Source organism: Arvicanthis niloticus, chromosome 14, assembly GCF_011762505.2.
Source record: "Arvicanthis niloticus isolate mArvNil1 chromosome 14, mArvNil1.pat.X, whole genome shotgun sequence".
NCBI classification, from domain to species: domain Eukaryota; kingdom Metazoa; phylum Chordata; class Mammalia; order Rodentia; family Muridae; genus Arvicanthis; species Arvicanthis niloticus.
The window spans coordinates 50,643,366-50,659,680 of NC_047671.1; the positions used below are offsets into that span (position 1 = coordinate 50,643,366).

The 16,315-nt window shown below is 41.0% G+C and overlaps 2 pseudogenes; both read left to right on the forward strand.

The window, feature by feature from the left end:
* The first annotated feature begins 5,502 nt into the window (after window positions 1-5,502).
* LOC117719628 (vasculin-like protein 1 pseudogene) lies at window positions 5,503-6,820 on the forward strand (annotated as a pseudogene).
* Window positions 6,821-8,198: 1,378 nt separating this feature from the next.
* LOC117720075 (guanine nucleotide-binding protein-like 3 pseudogene) lies at window positions 8,199-9,816 on the forward strand (annotated as a pseudogene).
* The last annotated feature ends 6,499 nt before the right edge of the window (window positions 9,817-16,315 follow it).

The window sequence follows — 16,315 nt, forward strand, 5'->3', positions numbered from 1 at the left end:
CTTTCTAGTACAGAGGTTACAGGTATTCCCCTACCAAACATCTATTTTTAGTCATTTAAAAATATGTGTATTAGTTACATTTCTAATCCAGTGATAAAATTCTATTGCCAGTGCAAATTATAAGAGAAAGTCTTTAATTGAGCTTATTGGTTTAGAGAGTTGAAGTCCAGGATGATTGAGCAAAGGTATAAGAGCAGGAACAGATAAGACCTCACATCTGGACCTACAAGCAGGAGGCAGAGAAAATATTGGAAATAGTGGGATTCATTTGAAACATCAAAGATCACCCCAATGAAATATCTCCAACCGGACCATAATCACTAATCTTTCCTAAACAGTGCCAACAATCAAGAATAAATCATTCAAATATAAGTGCCTATGCAAGTCATTAAATTACCATATTACAACCTCTACAACATGGGAGCCTTACAGTCAAACTGATTATTGCTTGATATGTTTTTAAATTCCCTGTTGACATATATACTGTCCATCCATAATAATAAGGGAGGTGAGTCAAGCTTATATGTGTCTTTATTTCTGTGATAAAACACCATGAGCAAAGCAACACATATAAGGAAGGAGTTATTTGGCCAAAAGTTACAGAAAATTAAGAGTCCTTCATGGAGGGGAAGTGTAGCATCAAGCAACTGGCACGGTAGTGGAATTAGATGCTGAGAAACTCACATTTTAAAACTGCAAGCATAAAGTAGAGAAGTAAAACTTGAATTGTTATGAGTCTTTACACTCTTAAAACCTGCCTCCACTGACACGTGCCTTGCAAAGAAAGTTGAACCATTTAATCTTCCCTAAACAGCCCTACTAACTGAGGCTGAAATGTTTAAATGCCTAAGACTACATGGGACATTTTCCATTCAATCCCAATGATTTCCTTTATATTTTTGCACAAAAGTGAACTGAATTAGCTAAAATATTAAAATCAAATAATATGGGAAAGCATTTGTATTCATTTTCTGCCTATTTACCACATGTGTGGTGGCACAAAATAAAAAATAACAAGCTCAGTCTTTCACAGTTATTAGAAGTAAAATTTATGAGATCAGTAGGTTGATATTCCTTTTCAAGGCATAAAAGGAGATTATGTTCCTTTCCATGTCAAGATTTTGTTGAACACCAGTATTTCTTATGACGATATCACTCTATTCTATGCTTCAATTTTACATAGCTTTCTACTTGATTTATATCTTCTGCCTTTATAAAGATACTTATCATTGGATTTAGTGAGCACATTGATTGTAAACAAAGATAATTTCATCTTAATGTTTTTAACATAATTATATATGCAAATGCCCTTTCCCACATATGTAACAGTTTAAAAGTATACTAGGGCATGGACAGACCATATTGAGGAGTGCCATTTGGAATGGTAGAACATTAAATAAGATTCAGTAATTCTTTAGTTAGTTAGTTAGTTAGTTAGTTAGTTAGTTAGTTAGTTCATTTATTCACATTCCAAATGTTTCTCCCCTTCCTGGTCCTCCCTCCAAGAGTTCTTCACCCCATTTCTGCTCCCCTTTGCCTCTGAGAGGCTACTCCCCAAGCCAACTACCCACTGACCCCCCCATGCACCCACTGACCACCACCTCACCCCCCCAAGCATCTCCCTTCCATGGTGCATCAAGTTTCTACAGGATTAGTCACATTGTCTCCCACTGGGGCCAGAAAAGGCAGCACCCTACTACATATATGCCATGGACCAGCTCATGTATGTTCTTTGGTTGGTGGCTTAATATCTGTGAGCTTTGAGGGGTCTGAGTTAATTGATACTGTTGTTCTTCCTATGGGGTTGTCATTCCCTTCAGTTCCTTCAATCCTTTCCCTAACTCTTCCATAGAGGTTCCTGGCCTTAGTCCAATAGTTGGCTGTAAGTATCTGTATATGTCTCAGGAGCTGGTAGAGCATCTCAGAGGACAACCATGCTAGGCTCCTGTCTGCAAGCACAACATGGCATCAGTAATAATGTCAGGGTTTGGTGCCTACATATGGGATGGATCCCAAGTTGGATCAGTCACTAGATGGCCTTTTCTTCAGTTTCTGTTCCATTTTTGTCCTTGCATTTCCTTTAGACAGAAACAATTCTGGTTCAAAAATTTTAAAGATGTGTGGGTGGCCCTATCTCTCCACTGGGGACCCTATCTATCTCCTAGAAGTGAACTCTTCAGGTTCTATCTCCCCACTGTTAGGTATTTAAGCTAAGGTCTTCCCCCTTGAGCCCTGGGAGCCTCTCATATCCCAGGTCTCTGGGACTTTCTAGAGCTTCTCTCCACCCCTAGCACACACATCCCCTACAGCTGCATATTTTCATTCATTCCCCTGGCCCTCTGGGCTTCTCTTCTGTCTTTTCCCCTAGATGATCCTGCCCCTCTTCTTCCTCTCCTTTCTCCCATCCAGGTCCCTTCCTCTGCATCCTGTGAGCATTTAGTTCCCGCTTCTAACTGGGATTGAAGCATTCTCATTTAGGCCTTCTTTTTTGTTTTTTATTGACTATTTTATTTATTTATATTACAAATGTTATCATCCCCTTTCCCTCTTTTCCCTCCTGAAACCCCAATCCCATCCTCACTCCCCCTGCTTCTATTAAGGTTCTCCCCCATCCACCTACTTACTCCTACCTCCCTACCCTCGCATTTCCCTACACTGGGGCATCAAGCCTTCCCAGGATCAAGGGCCTCTCCTCACACTGATGTCTGACAAGGCATCCTCTGCTACATATGCGACTGGAGCCATGGGTCCCTCCATGTGCACTCTTGGTGGTGTAATCCCTGGGAGGTCTGGAGGGTCTGGTTGGTTGATGTTAGTGTTCTTCTTACGGGGTTGAAAACTCCTTCAGCTCTTTCATTCCTTTCTATAACTCCTCCACTGGGGACCATGTGGTCAGTCTAATGGTTGGCTGCAAGTATTCACCTCTGTATTTGTCAGGCTCTGGCAGAACCTCTCAGGAGACAGCTATATCAGACTCCTATCAGCAAGCACTTCTTGGCATCTGCAATAGTATCTGGGTTTGGTGTCTGTATATGGGATGGATCTCCAAGTGGGGCAGTCTCTGAATGGCCTTTCATTCAGTCTCTGCTCCACACTTTGTCTCTGTATTTTCTCCCTTGAATATTTTGTTCCCTCTTCTAAGAAGGACTGAAGCATCCACACTTTGGTCTCCCTTCTTCTTGAGCTTCATGTGGTCTGTGAATTGTATCTTGGGTATTCCAAGCTTTGGGGCTAATATTCACTGATCAGTGAGTACACACCATGCATGTCCTTTTGGGTCTGGGTTACCTTGCTCACGATGATATTTTCTACTTCCGTCCATTTGCCTGCAAAATACATGATGTCCTTGTTTTTAATAGCTGAATAGTATTCCATTGTATAAATGAACCACATTTTCTTTATCCATTCTTCAGTTGATGGACATCTGGGTTGTTTCCAGCTCCTGGTTATTATGACTAAAGCTGCTATGGTGCTAGTGGAGCACATGTCTTTGTGGTATAGTGAAACATCTTTTGGGTATATGCCCAAAAGTATAGCAGGAATTATTTCCAGTTTTCTGAAGAACAGCCAGACTGATTTCCAGAGTGGTTGTATCATTTTGCAATCCCACAAGCAATAGGGGAGTGTTCCTCTTTCTCCGCATCCTCACCAGCACATGCTGTCACTTGAGGTTTTTATCTTAGCCATTCTTATTGGTGAAAGGTGGTATCTCAGGGTCATTTTGATTTCCATTTCCCTGATGACTAAAAACTTTGAACATTTATTTATGTGCTTCTTGGTGATTTGACATTCTTCTGTTCTGAATTCTCTGTTAGCTCAGTACCCCATTTTTTAATTGGGATATTTGGATTTTGGAGTCTTTTTTCTTGAGTTCTTTATACATTTTGGATGTTAGCCCTCCATTAGATGTAGGGTTAGTGAAGCTCTTTTCCCAATCTGTAGGTTGCAGTTTTGTCCTATTGATAGTAGCCTTTTCCTTACAGAAACTTTTCAGTTTCATGAGGTCCCATTTGTCAATTGTTGATCTGTTCAGGATCAACATTGGTGCTCTGTTCAAGAAATTTCCCCTGTACCAATGCATTCAAGGCTATTTCCCACTTTCTCTTCTATGATATTCAGTGTATATGGTTTTATGTTGAGGTCCTTGATCCACTTCAACTTGAGCTTCATACAAGGTAATCAATATGGATCAATTTGCATTCTTCTACATGCAAACCACCAGTTAAACCGGCATAATTTGTTTAAAAAATGCTATCTTTTTCCATGGGGTGGTTTTGGCTTCTTTGTCACAGATCAAGTGTCCATATGTGTGTGGGTTTATTTCTAGATCTTAAATTCTATTCCATTCACTGACCTGTCTGTCTCTGTACCAATACCATGTGATTATCACTATGGGCATATCCTACCTCTAAGTCATTCTGTCAAATCTTTCTCTGATTTGTCAGTTTGTCTGCCCCTCAATTAGACATCATTGTTTGGGATCAGACATGTGTACTAAAGCATGTTTATTTTCCACCAAGATGAATTAAATGTGTTTATTAAGGGCATGTCTATATTCCAGCCAAAGGAAATAAAGTGTGTGATGTCTGAATTCCAGCTAGATCACATAGACATAGAAGGTCTTTGGATGTGATCTCTTTCCAGAGCAGTCATGTTGCCAGAACAAAATTTCTCTACATTTAAATTTTTTACATTTAAATCCTAGAGAGGCCACTGACCTCAGAGCAGCAGGTAAGATCAATCGCCCACCGCCCTACACCCCAGGATTTCTTGAACCCACAAGTAAAGATATGGAGATTTATTATTATTATTTGTAAAAGCTTAAGCACTATAGCTGTGCAGACTCTCAGCTAGCTCATAAAAAACTTTCCCTGACTATTGCTGTCTACATTCTGCCATGTACCCTATTACCCCTCTCTCTCTCTCTCTCTCTCTCTCTCTCTCTCTCTCTCTCTCTCTCTCTCTGTCCCTGCATTTGTGTCATGCTGGAGAATCATCCCATGCCTGATTTTTTTCCATGAGACTCTCTCAACCAGAAAGTTCCACCTCTCCTTCCCTGCCCAGTTATTGGCCATCATATCTTTATTAAACAAATCAGATAATGTGAGAGGTGTATGTTTACAAAATACTGGGGCAGGTGATGAGGAAAATGTATGTTTACAAAATACTGAGACAGGTGATGAGCCATAAGAGTAACAATAACAAAATCTGGCTAGAACTCAACTTCCTGACAGTACAGCAATTAACAACTGAATAATACAAAGACAACCTTCACACAGTACAGTAGAACTGCTACTCTAGCTTGTTTCTAGGGATCATTTGCTTGGAAGATGGTTTTCCATCCTTTTACTCTGAGGTAGTGTCTGTCTTTATCACAGAGGTGCATTTCCTGTATGCAGCAAAATTCTGGGTCCTTTTTATGTATCCAGTCTGATAGTATATTATTGGAGAATTGAGTCCATTGATATTAAGAGATATTAAGGAAAATGATTCTTGCTTCCTGTTGACTCTGGTGTCTCTAAGGGAGCATAAGCTGGAACCACAAGGAATCTATCTGGTTGGCATGGCTCTTCCCAAGGTCTTGATGGTATGAGCCAACGTAATGGAGATAGTACAGGAAACCATCCACACTGGAATGGCAGTTTCCATTCCCAGAAAAGCTGTACCTTTCAAGAAAAAAAAAACATTGACTGAGATTAGGGGGGGAAGAGGATGAAGTAGAAAAGTTGCAGTTGGAAGAAGATTTTCCTTCTTTGAATCCAGAAGCTAGAAAACAGAATCAGCCATGCAGACCTATTGAGACGCCTTCTGGAGTGTGGGAAAATCCACCTAATGCCAAGAAACCCTCAAAGATGCTAGTCATCAAAAGAGGATCCTGATGCTGCTTTTTCTGCTGCATTCAGATCCTCAGGATCCCACAATGCAAATGGGAACAAAGTATCAACTATAGTCCCAAGTGTCTATAAGAACTTGGTTCCTAAGCCTTCACCACCTTCCTCTAAGCCTAATGCATGGAAAGTTAACAGAATGGAACACAAATCTGGATAACTTTCCTCTAGCCTGGAGTCTGCTTTTACCAATCCAATTTTTGTTACTGAACCAGTGGTACTAGCTGCTGGTGTAGTTCTCAACTCTCCTAAAGAGAGTCCCTCCAGTACTACCTTTCCAATTGAGATTAACTCCTCTCGCCTGACCAAACTTACACAATGAGCTTTGGAGAGGAAGAGTCAGTTCCTGAAGACTCTGAAGGATGAATGAATTGGAGACTGCTCAGAAAGTAGAGACTGTAACAAGCTGGAGGGGCTAAGATTGGAGGGCAGCTACACACCCAAACCAAAGGAAAATGGAGAACAGTGTTGTCTTCAGAACAGTCTTTCTCTACCCATGGTAGAGGAAGGAGAGGTCCTGTCACACTCTCTGGAAGCAGAGCACAAGTTATTAAAAGCAATGGGATGGCAGGAATATCCTGAAAATTGTGAGAGTTGCCTTCCACTCACAGAGGATGAACTCAAGGAGTTTGACATGAGAACAGAACAGCTATGAAGAAATGGGTTTAGAAAGAGTGGCTTCTTACAAAGCCATAGTTCTAGCCTGTTCTACCCATGGAGAAGCACTTGCATTGCAGAGTGTGAGGACTCAGACATGGAAACAAGCAGCAGTGAGATGTCAGACAATGATGCCTGGAAGTAGAAATAAAAATGCTCACAGATGACCTGCCCCGCTGAGCTCAGCCTTGTGTTTAGAGAATATAAAGTGTTCTTTTCATTTTCTTATGTTGTTGAATACATTGTGCAGAAGGGAAATAATCATATCCCAAAGAGAGAGCAGTTGTCCTGCTTAGCTTTTGTTGTTCTTCCCTGTTATCTGCTTAATAGGCATTTGTGTGGTGGAATTTTTAAGCACACACACAGTACCTGTGGGCCTGTACTCAAATGGGAGCTGTCAGGGCAAAGACGCAGGAAGGAGATGCTGTTCTGCTCAACAGCTTCTACTGCCAGCCCTTGGACATTCACCCCTGTGCTCAAGCAATCATTGTCAATGAAAAAGTGACTGTTGTATTAAATTAATGCTAACAATTTGGATGTTTTATTTTATTTTTGGCTGCTTGGGTAATTTAGCCCTTAACCAACCACATGTGCTTGTTTTTGTTTGGATGGGTTCCTTTTTGTGTACAGCTATAAAATATTTAGATATAGAAAATGTTATTCTTGCAGCCTTGATATTCAAGGTGGATTGTAAAATATAAATTTTTGTAAGATTTCAAAGATTAAGATTATTTTGATAACATTATTTACAGATTTAAAAGATGTGGTTACCACAGGTCTGTTGAGGGGGAAAGCTACTGCATAAAATAACTAATATGGAATAAATATTTTGCATCAGTTTGGATTATCTTGTGTAAAAAATATATTTTCTTTAAAATTAAAAAAAAAAAAAACATGAAAAGACCAAACCAAAAAATAATAGGAATAGAAGAATGTGAAATGAAATTGATGATTTTCTATACAGATACCACTTGCCAAAGTTAGATCAAGATCAGATAAATGATCTATACAGTCTTATAACCGATAAGAAAATAGAAGCAGTTATTAAAAGCCTCCCAATCAATGAAGTATAGGGCCAGATAGTGCAGAATTCTATCAGACTTTCGAAGAAAAGCTAATACCAATATGACTCAAACCATACCACAAAATAGAAACAGAAGGAACGCTACCTGATTGATTCTATGAAGACACAGTTAACCTGATACCTAAACCACACAAAGACTCAACACAAAAAGAGAACTTTATACCAGTTTCTCTTATGAACATTAACACAAAAAAATACTCAATAATTTTGGTTGTGAGCCTCGTTTTAAACAGTTAAGCCATCTCTCCAGCCCAGTCTAACTGGCAGTCAGTATGAAGAAAAATGAAAATATAACTATATTTGTCACCTCAAACAAAGCTCAAATCCAAGGACTTCAACATGAAACAAGATGCACTGAATCTAATAGAAGAGAAAGTTCGAAAGAGCCTTGAATTCGTGGGCACAGGGAGAAGTTTCCTAAGCAGAACTCAAATGCCTCAGGCTCTAAGATCAAGAATTGGTAAATGGGGAGCGTGTGACGTTGACCCACAGTTCCATTTCGCATGTGGCACCGGAGAAGGCAAAGTGTAGCTGAGACCTCTTCTGCCTCTGAAGCATCCACGGTCAGGATGAAGTGGCCGAAGTTAAAGAAAGCTAGTAAACGAATGACCTGCCATAAGCGGTATAAAATTCAAAAAAAGGTTCGAGAACATCATCGAAAATTAAGGAAGGAAGCTTAAAAACGGGGTCACAGGAAGCCTAGGAAGGACCCAGGAATTCCAAAAAGTGCTGCCTTTAAAGAGGCTCTTCTTTGTGAAGCTGAGCCAAGGAAACAGCAGCTTGAAGAGCTAAAACAGCAGCAGAAACTTGATAGGCAAAAAGAGCAAGAAAAGAAAAGAAAACTTGAAGTTAGCCCTGCTGATGAGCAATCTAATGTTGAAACTCAGGAGGAATCTCATGAACCCAAAAGAAAGAAAGCTAAATCAGGCAAACAGAATCCAAAGAAGTCACACTCTCAGGAACTTAAAAAGGTGATTGAAGCCTCAGACATTGTATTAGAAGTTTTGGATGCCAGAGATCCTCTTAGTTGCAGATGTCCTCAAATAGAAGAAGCTGTAATCCAAAGTGGATGTAAAAGGCTGGTACTTGTCAGATCTCATACCAAAGGATAATTTGGAGAACTGGCTAAATTATTTGAATAAGGAATTACCAACAGCGGTGTTCAAAGCCTCAACAAACTTAAAGAAGAGAAAGAAGCCATTCGAAATAAAAAAGAAGAAAGTTGTTCCATTCCAAGGTAAAATCTGCTGTGGCAAGGAAGCCCTTTGGAAGCTTCTTGGAGGTTTTCAGCAGTCCTATGGAAAAGATATTCAGCTTGGAGTAATTGGTTTCCCAAATGCAGGGGAAAGCAGCATCATTAATGGCTTAAAACAAGAATGGATTTGCAATGTTGGAGTTTTCACAGGACTTACAAGGAGCATGCAGATTGTCCCTTTAGACAAGCAGATCACAATCATAGATAGTTCGTGCTTTATTATCTCACCTTGTAATTACCCTACTGCACTTGCCTTAAGAAGTCCAGCAAGCATTGAAGTACTGAGACCGATGGAGGCTGCCAGTGCAATCCTGTCTCAGGCTGATAATCAACAGGTGGTGTTAAAATATACTGCCCCGGGGTACAAGGATTCTCTGGATTTTTTTTTTTTTACTAAACTTGCTCAGAGAAGAGGTCTGCACCAAAAATGTGGAAGCCTGAGTGTCGAAAGTGCTGCTAAGCTGCTGTGGTCTGAGTGGACAGGTGCCTCGTTAGGTTACTACTGCCATCCCCCTGCATCCTGGAATCACTCTCCACATTTCAATGAGAATATTGCAGCAATCATGAAGAAGGGCTTTAATCTAGAACTAGAAAAGAATAATGCACAAAGCATACAAGTCCTCAAGGTCCCTCATTTAACTAATAGAATCCTTTTCCAGTCTATGGGCCTGACAAATGGAATACTAGAAGAGAAGGACATACCTGAAGAATCACCAAGACAGATAGAAGACAAACATGATGATGATGATGATGATCAAGAAAATGGTAGTGGTGGAAAAAATGTAGAGATCTCAGATATGGCCCTTGTAGAAGAGACCAGGGAGATGTCACCTGGGCAATCAACAGCAAGTAAACTATCAGACAGATCATCTACCTTGGATAAAATGAGTGAAGAGGATGATGCCTATGACTTTACCACAGGTCATATATAACTTCTACGCATTAAAATGGTCTTTGTGTCTCTATGTACAGTGTTCTAGATTGATTTGTTGTATGATATAAACTGTAAGTCTTGTAAATATGTATCATGTTATAAATTAAAAATAAAGTGTTTTCATGCAAAAAAGAATTGATAAATGGGATCTGAAAAGCTTCTGTAAGGTAAAGGGCATAGTCAATAGGACAAATCGGCAACCCAGATTGGAAAAAAAATCTTCACTAACCCCACATCTGATACAGGGCTAATATCCAAAATATTAAAAAGCTAACCTCCAAAAATCCAAACAACTAAATCAAAAAATGGAGTATAAAAGTAAACAGAGAATTCACAACAAAGGACTCTCGAATGGCCAAGAAGTACTTAAAGATATGATCAAAGTCCTTAGTGATTAGGGATATGCAAATCAAAATGATCCTGAGATTCTACCTTACACCAATCAGAATAGCTAAAATCAGAAACTCAGGTGACAGCACATGTTGGTGAGAATGCAGAGAAAGAGAAACACTCCTCCATTACTGGTGGGATTGTAAACTGGTGCAACCACTCTGGAAATCAATCTGGAGGTTCCTCAGAAAATTGAAAATATATCTACCTGAAGGCCCAGTTATGCCACTCCTGGGATATACCCAAAAGATGCCCCATCATGATACAAGGACACATGCTCCACTATGTTCATAGCAGACTTATTTGTGAGAATCAGAAGGTGGAAACAACCCAGATGTCCCACAACAGAAGAATGGATACAGAAAACGTGGTTCATTTACACAATGGAATTACTATTTAGCTATTAAAACCGAGGACATCATGAGGTTTTCAGGCAAACGGATGGAACAAGAAAATATCATCCTGAGTGAGGTACCTCAAACCCAAAAGGACATGCATGGTATGTTCTCACTAATAAGTGGATATTAACCCAAAAAAGTACAGAATACAATCCACAGAACTCAGAAAGGTTAACAAGCCAAAGGGCCCAGCTTCAACCACACTTGGGAGGAAGAAAAAACAGAGGGCAGAGGGAGGGAGGGATCTGGGTGGGAAAGGGGAGAAAGAAGGGTATGGGAAAAGGGGAACATGATCAGGTATTGGGGGGAGAACCGGGAGTGAAGCCCCAAGGACCAGCAGAGTGAATGGAAATATGCAACCTCAGGAGGTGGAAGGTAGGGGAAACCCTATAAAGTACCAGAGACCTGTGAGGTGAAAGAATCTCAAAATTCAAAGGGAGGAACCTTAGATGAAATGCCCAAGAGTGGGGAGAAGGAACTTGTAGAATCCACCTCTAATAGAAAGACAGGGCATCAAGTAAGGGATAGGGTTGCCATCTCACAGTCAAAAACTCTGACTAAGAGCTGTTTCTGTCTAAAAGAACTGCAGGGACAAAACTGAGGGAAAGGAGGTCCAGTGACAGGCCCAAATTGGGATTCATCTCAATGGGAGGCTCCAAGGCCTGACTAGATTACTGATGCTATGATGTACTTACAGACAGAAGCCTAGTATGGCTGTCCTCCAAAAGGCCCAATAAGCAGCTGACTGAGACAGAAAGAAGCAGATACTTACACACAACCAATGGTCTGAAGTTGGGGACCCCTGTGGTTGAATTAAGGAAAGGCTGGAAGTTGAGGAGAAGGTTGACCCCATAAGAAGACCAGCAGCCTCAACAAACCTAAACCTCTGAGATCTCTCAGACACTGAGCCACCAACCAGGAAGCATACACTAGCCAGTCCGAGGCCCTCAACACATATACAGCAGAGGACTGCCTACTCTGGCCTCAGTGAGAGAAGACACACCTAACCTTTAAAGATCTGAGGCCTCAGGGAATAGGGAGGCCTGGCAGAGTGTAGGAGGGTATGGGGATGTAGGGACACCCTCTTGGAGACAGGGAGAGGAGGAATGGGATGAGGGACTGTTGGAGGGCAGAACAAAAGGGGGATAACCTCTAGACGATAGAAAAATATTAAAGATAATAAATAAATAAATAAATAAATAAATAAATAAATAAATAAAACTCAATAAAATTCTCATAAGCCAAATCCAAGACCTCATCAAAAACATCATTCACTACAATCAAGCAAACTTCACCTCAGAGATGCAGAGATGGCACAGTATGCAAAAATCCATCAACATAATCCACTATATTAACAAATTGAAAGAAAAAAATCACATGACCATCTTATTAGATGCTGAAAAAACCTTCAACAAAATCCAACACTCATGTTAAAAGTCTTGCAGACATCAGAGATTCAAGGCACATACATAAACATAATAAAAGCAATATGCAACAAGTCAATCACCAGCATTAAATTAAATGGAGAGAAACTTGAAGCAATCTGACTAAAATCGGAAAGAACAAAGCTTCTGACTCATTTCTATCTTATTCCTATAGGAATAAGAGAACAAAAGAAGATCAAAAGGATACAAATTGGAAAAGAAGAAGTCAAGGGAAGGTAGGAGTTTGGCCCTGTTCCTGGACCCCCTGGTTCCTTTCACATAGCCACAACCCTCTACAGCCTCTCCCAAAGAGAGGTTTGTGGCCATCGGTCAAAAAGCATAGATAGAGTGCATGACTACAGGCTGTAGAACCTCAAGATATCTCCATATTCACAAGATATCTCAAGGCCAGAGGGCGTAGCCAATTAAGCATTCCTCCCCAGACCTTCCTCCTTGCAAAAGGTATTTAACCTCAGGCCCACCATGAGAAAATGGGATATAGCTTCATCCATTTTCTGCCAAGAGAATAAACATTTTAAGACCATGGACTACCTCTCTTCTTTTGGGGCCTGCCATAGGGAGCTGTGGAGAAGGTCTTCAACTACTAAGTCACCTTCTAACTTTCCACCAAGGACCTCTCTATGCTTCCAGCCATGGAGGCCACCAACTCTCAGCGGCACCTGAGAGCCCAAGAGCTTGAGACCAATTGGTCCCCAGCTACCCCTTGGCCTGGGTATCCCCCAACCCAAGAGCTCCAGCCCCCGCAGGAGTCTCAGACTATGTTCCCCCCACTCCCAGAGTGAAGCCTGCGGTTTCTCACAGCCCGATGTCTCCACAGCGTGCATGGAGTAAACTCAGTCGAATTCCCATGCCTCTGCTTCCCTGAGCCTCAGCTCCAGACCCTTGGGGTGGCAGACATGTGGGACCCACAATTCAACCCACAGGACCCATGCCCATGCACATGCTATAGCCCAACAGTATCACTAATCCCAGATGATATGATAGTATACATAAGGGACCCCCAAAATTCTACCAGAAAACTCCTACAGTTGGATATAAAACTAACTCAAAGAAGTCAATAGCCCTCCTTTATAAAATGATAAATGAGCTGAGAAACAATTAAGGAAATAACACCCTTCACAATACCCACAAAAAATATAAAGTACCTTGTTGTAACTCTAACCAAGTAAGAGATGCTTGAATATCACTTAGAAGGTAAAACAGAATAGTCACAGGAGACAAAGGGAGAAGGGAACCTGGGTGGGAGAGGGAAATGGGAGGGGAATATGGGGGCAGGATCAGCAGTGGGGAGAGACAGGAGAGTGGTCTAGCAGGCCAGGAGAATAAGTGGAAATCTGCAGTTGCCATGGGTATCAGGGTGAGAGTAATCTCTAGGAAATCCCAGAGACCTTGGATCTGTGAGGCTCCCAGGAGTCATTGTGGGTGACCTTAGATGAGTTGCCTAACAGTGGGGACATGGAACCTGAAAAGGCCACTTTTTGTAGTCAGGCAGGACCCCAGGTTGAGGGGTAAAGACACTAATTTGCCTATAAAACTCTTACCCAAAATTTGTCCCATCTAAAAGAAATGCAGGGACAAAGATGGAACAGAGAGTGAAGGAATGGCCAACCAATAACCTGATCTTGAGACCCATCCCATGGGCAAGCATCATCCCTGACACTATTAATGATACTTCATTATATTTGCAGACAAGAGTCTAGCATAACTGTCCTCTAAGAAGCTCTACCTGGCAGCTGGCTGAAATAGATGCAGATACCCACAGCCTAACATTGGACAGATGTTGAGGACTCTCATAGAAGAGTAGGAGTAAGGACTAATGAAGACCCTGAGGGATAGGAACCCCAGAAAAAGACCAACAGAATCAACTAACCTGGATTCCTGGGAGCTCTCAGAGACTCATCCACCAACCAAAGAGCACACACAAGCTTGCAGAGGCCCCTGGCACATATGTAGCAGACAGGCAGCTCAGTTTCTATGGATGCTTTGTCTGACCTCAGTGGGATAGGATGTCTAATTCTGCATAAACTTGATGCACCATGGTGAAAGCATACCCAGGGGGAGCCACAACTTCTCAAAAGAGGAGAGGGAATGACGGAGGGATTGTGAGGGAGGACAAGGAAGGGAGAAGCACTTTGGGATGTAAGTAAATTAATAAATAAAGATTCACAATGACCAGTCCATTTGTATTTAGCAACGCAGAAGAAAGTACACAGCTATCTTATCTTGGTGAGTCCAAAGTTCTGTACCTAAATCATTTTCTATCATTATTTAAGATTTTATGTTCTCTAATGTTCATAACTTGTATTATCAACCTAAAAATATCTTCTTAGACCTAAAAATATTTTCTTAAATTCTAAACAACTTAGGGTTATACATGAGGCTATAACTTTCTAGTCTTCAACTTAATCAGAGACCAGAAAAGAATAAATATTACCTGAATAACAAAAAGTGCAGAACAAGCAGCTTTTAAAACTATAGAAATGCCTGGCAGTGGTGGCGCACGCCTTTAATCCCAACACTTGGGAGGCAGAGGCAGGTGGATTTCTGAGTTTGAGGCCAGCCTGGTCTACAGAGTGAGTTCCAGGACAGCCAGGCCTACACAGAGAAACCCTGTCTCAAAAAAAAACTATAGAAATGACAGAGACAGCTAGCTGCCTGGACAGTCACCCAAGGTTCCTCTATAATGGTGGAGCATCCACCTTCTGTCTACAGGTCCATAATATCTGACAGATTTTTCTGTGAAGCAGGAATTTTGTAGGACTGGCCTACCTTGTCTCAGCAAAGTCTGGCAATCAATTTTCCAGTGTCTTCCTTGTCTATAAAAGTATTTTTTATTTTCCTATTGTACTTGTTGTCCCAGAGGCTTCTTGCCTTGATCTAACTTAGGGCTAGACCTGGAAGCTTCTAGCATCTATACAATCTTATATAGACCTAGAATGTTTTCAGCAGTTGAGGCCTGCCCTGCTAGCATAGCTATAGCCATTTTGTTCCATGCCCACCAGCTATCACATATTGTTGCTGTAATATGCCTTACTGTCATTGATGCAGAAAAAAACTTGACTCAGAGCAGAGTCATGCTGACTGCATACCCTGTTATGTTGTGCATATTATGAAGTATGTTGATCTTAAGAAATTCCACAACCATAAGCTTCATATAGGACCCAACAAATTAAAGGACAATATGAACCATTATGTTTAAAATGGTTTAAGTCAGGGCCAAATGCTGGTCCTGGCACCAGCAGCACTTCTGGTACTTGAATATGAGTTCATTGTGGATTTTGCTGTTTTAGCCTTTATAGGCTATCCCTGAGAAATATCTAGTGCACAGTTTTTAGTTCTTGAGCCTGAGCTGCTTCCCTGGTCAATAGTCTTGAGGTGTACATTCAACAAACCATCCCTATTTAACTGATATCAGTGTTAGTGTGGTTTGTGGGGCAAATCCTGGACTCTAACATAGCCTTATAGAATAAGTTCATTTTTTTCTAGTTCTTTCTGAGGTCTGAATGGCTGATTCAACTCAGCTATTCTGGCTCAAAACCTCTTCAAGCTAACTGATATTCAATCTGGCTTCTCTGGGTGTTGGGGTCTAAAAATTACCTCACAAACCACATACACATTGACCTCAGTCAGAACAGGAATAGTTTGTTGATCATATACCCAGGAATGATTGATCAAGGCCACAGTCAGCCTTGGGGCCACAAGCCAGACTTCAAGGGCTGAACTGTGACATTGAGTTAAGATCCTATAGGGCTTTTAAGTCTAAATCCACAAACATCTGTGCCAAGTTACTCCATCAGTCAGAAATTGTTGATATGAAAAATTCCCTTTAGAAACATATCTTTGTCATTCACTTATCCTGCTCCCATTGGTTAGAGTATTCAACTGTGGCAAGGGATTTGCCTTGTCTAACATTCATGTCTCAACTTGTCAACCAGGATGTTAGTTACCCACATACATGTCTCTTTCTGCCTAGTAGAATCTCAATTCCCAGGAAGGTCTTGGGAACTTAAATTTTACTCCACCCCTATTTAAAATGTAAGTCTTATTCTCAATAAGTGTAGCTATCTATTTTATGTTGGAGTTCATCCCAGGGGCAGCTTATAAAGGCAAATATCACAAAAGTTTATACACATGTGCAGGAAGTGATAGTGGGTGGCTGGATCAGTCCAAGCTTATTGTGGCTAACTATACAATTCAGTTCTAACTGACTTCTGTTCTAAACTAACACAATGGTGGATTGCCTTGGGGTAAGGAGCTAGTTGCC